The sequence below is a fragment of the Penaeus japonicus genome, unplaced genomic scaffold (genome assembly GCF_977035675.1).
Source record: "Penaeus japonicus unplaced genomic scaffold, GWHDUDI00000001_assembly GWHDUDI00000013, whole genome shotgun sequence".
NCBI lineage: Eukaryota > Metazoa > Arthropoda > Malacostraca > Decapoda > Penaeidae > Penaeus > Penaeus japonicus.
The window spans coordinates 8,248,450-8,252,692 of record NW_028234415.1 but is presented as its reverse complement, the minus strand read 5'-3'; the positions used below and the strand labels follow the sequence as shown (position 1 = coordinate 8,252,692).

Here is a 4,243-nt window from a genome sequence, read left to right as displayed (position 1 = left end):
GAAAAGAAATCCTCCAAGAGTACCGATCCGTCTTCTCTACCGAGCAGCAGCTTCGGCAGGAGACGGCACACAAACAGCTGCTGACGTCCCGCTCTAAAGTATCAATGTTACAGTATTCACAGGCAGAACGATATGAGGAAAGAGACCAAGACCTTGTATAGCAGCAGTTCCAATGTGCCCTTGTGCCAGTACAGCTACTTTGAGCAGTGGGACTCTTAGCCACAATCACAAGTCACCTTTGTCTTCCCTATCTCATGTTTCCTTCACTTGGGATGCTTATGATTTTGTCTGTTTGTGATAGTAGACAAATAGACACTGAGTGTAAAGAACTCTATACTAAAATTTCAGGATATTACAACACTGATAAAGCCTGTCAGACAGAATATATAAATCCTCATAATATAGTTAAATATAAACGAAGAGACCTAACACAAAATGGTTCTATTGTTACATGCGAACGAAGGAAATAAAAATGGCTGTGATCTGACACATGACACTCCATCACTCATAAATAAAACTCATTTCTGAGCATTGCACAATTGACACCAGTGCCCATTCTGGGGCCAAAGCAAGCAAACACATGACCTTTGTACATTTCTAGAAGATGTATTTGTTACCTCCTGAAGTCTTGAAAACACTATTATTTTCAGAATTTATGAACTAAAAGCAACACAAAGTCTTTATAAAAGAAAAGATTGTTTTCCCAAATGAGGATATGCAGATAGGTTTACTAAAAGGACAGTTCTTCATTATGACTTAATATACTACACTTGAAGTATATTTGACCTTTTCTCTGGTACTACTGACAGTTCTTTAGTTTCTTAGCAACTTCACTTTGACCAGTTGGTATTTCTTAAAAAAAAGTTAGGTTGAAATAAGTAACTGTTCAACCTATGTGACTTGAAGTACACAAGTTAAAAAACTTCTACATCCAACAATTTTAACAGAACATACCTGAGGTTCATCATAATCAATTTTAGACAGGTTTAGTAAAAGTCATGCATCTTATCCTTAAATTTTCTTATTATTTTCTGCATGTATATATAACATTTACTGTCTTTTCAAAATAATAGATCACTTAAAAATTCAGTATTAACCTGACAGGCAGATTTTGTCATAACATAGATTCCTTAAAAATTCTTATTATTTGCACCCATTAATACATTACAATTAAATGCTAACCATCTCTATGACTTGTATGTGTGCTTTTAATAAAAAAATAAAATAATTACTTAAAAAACATCCTTCTCATTTTGTGAACCAGCATCCTACCAATGGCCTGCTTTCACAATTGTTCAACTGCTAAACTACCAATTAAACCAAGCCTGACAACCATTGATAAGTTGAAATAACGACCCAACAACATTTACTGTGACATTTCGAGTCAGAACCTGATATCCATGACCCCACGTAGTAACATAGAAAACTCATCATGCTAAATACCAAACCCAACACTTAGCACATAACAGGACATTCTCCATAACACCAAAAGAAAAAGCAAAAAAAAAGAAAAAGATAGGAAGAAAAAGTTCTCAAGATGATGATGATGATGATGGGACGTGAAAGTCGTCCCCTTGGAACGAGAAACCTTTTTGTTTTTCCCTTAAATATGGACTTACTCATGTTAATTCTTCCTTTCTTGCCTGTCACTTATGGCACTCCGGATGTCATTATTTGTCCCTGAGGCATTGGCGTGGAAATCACTTCACGGATGCTTGGAAAACTGGTTGAGATTGAGAAAAAGGCCTCTGCTTTATACCGTTGGCTCTTCTGTAGTGTTGACATTGGAGGGGACACTGAGCTAAATATTAATGTTTGAAAAGTGTACTATTTATGTGAATTACGTATGTTAATATGCTTTTGTTTTATGCTTGGTGGTGAAGTATGATTTTATCTGGATCATTGTAAGATTATTCTGTATTGGAGATTTTTTTTCTTCTTCTTTTTTCTTCTTTTCTCAATTCCTTCTCTCCCCTTGTCTTATCTCTCTCTCTTTTGGTAGTTTCATTTGAAGCTGGGGTGCCTATGGGCAATCTGGCCACACTTTAAGCATTAACTTATGATGATCAGTTAGATCTAAAGTTGAAATAGACTGGACCACGCATGCAAGGCCAGGGCGAAACTTTCACACACAAAAAAAATATATATAAATAATTCTTATGAACTGGTTTACTCTTTTTACTTAAATAGCAGATTATTGTTCGGATATTCTTCTCTTTGGATGTAATTATACCATGAAAAAATATCCAATAAGATATTCAAATGAAAGGAAATTCACAATTGATCACAAGTTAATTAAATTGATCAGATATATATTTTTTTTCTACGGATGACAGTAACACCACCATTTTGGAATGAGATGTGATATCAAAAACCTGTCTCTTTACCTAAAATTTCATAGGCATACATAGTTTAGTGCCCGTCATAAAAATCGTTTTCTATTGCACGTTCATTGAAATTATAGTAAGCTGAGAACATTACTTCCTATCATTATCCGATACAAAAAAATATCTTGAAACATTTCGCCTCAGTTATGATTCTTGGTAACTGATGAATCTTCTTGGTAACTGATGAGTTCCAAATGTCTACCAGATCTGCCAAAGCTCACGATCACTTTCAGCATTCTTGCCACTTATCCTGAAGGTATTCCAAGAGTTGATCTATGCTTCTCGGTTGCCGGTTTGCTCCTATCCATCTAAGAATTCTTCACTTCTAGGAGGCCATCGGTATGTTATGGGATTCACGTCCTCTAGTAATGTACGATTTAGTATTCTAAAATATGAGTACTGAATCCTATTTGCATGTTTTATCATTGCTTTGGGATTTTTTTTTTTCTTCCCAATTTGACTTGGGAGTGATTTCAAAGCAGAGGTCCATTTTCTTATTCCATATTAGAACTAACCTGAATTATCTTTCGGGGAAGCCTTTTAGAACCTCTTATTTTGCTGGTATAGGTTCCATGTTGCTATTTTTGGTCACTAGTTTTAGGTTCAGTGTTAAATCAGCTGCATGGGTAATTAATACCACTTCACCAGATCTTTTATATGTTAAGGCCATTCCATGTTATTTGGCGACAAGGATATGCAGTCTATCTATTAGAACTGCTCTACCATAATCTTCAAAAGATTTTACTTAGCTTTTATTATACAATCTGCTAAATACTATCCCAATAAAATTAATCCACCAACAGGGCCTCATATAGAAAAGTACTGGTGTTGCTCCTAGGTGTGTTGCCTTCAGTTTCCGACCATCAATTATTTAGTTGAATTTTAAAGTGTGGAGAAGCTACGTAGCTTTGTATAATTATAGTAATAGGGCTCTATACATCATTTTTAAAGAGAGATGGGAATTAAAAACAAAATGCTAGGCAGAACCGTGTTCCTACGAAATCTACAACTGAAATAAGTGTTTTGGATAAATGGCACCAGCTGTTAATACCCGCCTTTATTTATCATATCATAATTTGATGCTTTAATTCTTTCGACATGAGAGCGTTAACCGTGGCTGGGATATAATGAAACAGAAATGGCTGATTTTTATGGAAAATTGTAATTAGTGGAGATTGTTTACAATTCACAGCAGTGAGACAAGTTGACATATGACATTTGTATAATGGTATCTTTGAAATAGATGAGTTGTTGAGCAATGTACTAGATAAAGAAAGGTAAGTAATAATCTCAGTAGTTATATGTAGTTTACATCTGAGTGTTGAAACTGTAAGTTGTATACACAAGCCAACAGTCAACAAAGTCAACATATGCTAAATGCTAAATTATTTTGTAATTGAACATTGCAAAATTAATTGGAAGATTTGCACAGAGGAAGTTATCACTTGCTAAAACTACTGGGCTTCTATAGACATTTCTATTTTTAAAAAGTCAAATATCTATCATTTCAAAATACGTCAACAGTAATAATGAAATAGTATATGCATTGGATAAGACACATGTCCTTGTAACGTTAATCTTCTTAATATTTCCATAATTGCCGAAAAATTACCATACTCCAGCAATATTCAGAAATATTAGAATCTTTTCGAGATTCCCGTTTGAATTTTTTTTCAATGAACCGGAACGATCCTGTCCTGACGTTAATAGGAAGGATGTCACCAAAGACCCCTACGAGTCTGAATATTTCTGACTTGCACAAAGGAGAGATTCTTAATATGGGCGGCGCGTCCCCTTAGGAGCGTGAGTATTTTTTTTAGAAGATCGTGAGCCCATTAGGGAAGATCTCTAATTAT

At 34.8% G+C, this 4,243-nt stretch overlaps 1 protein-coding gene across 2 annotated transcripts in view; it reads right to left on the bottom strand.

Moving 5' to 3' along the window:
• The window catches only part of Hen1 (Hen1 methyltransferase), a 12,812-nt gene extending 10,853 nt beyond the window's left edge, over nt 1-1,959 (bottom strand). The window contains exon 1 of one of the 2 annotated variants that reach the window (XM_043015067.2): nt 1,620-1,959. The gene's annotated coding sequence lies outside the window, so the exon portion shown is untranslated. The remainder of the gene's footprint in view (nt 1-1,619) is intronic. The other variant, XM_043015066.2, reaches the window with a different exon arrangement.
• Between the last annotated feature and the right edge of the window lie 2,284 nt (nt 1,960-4,243).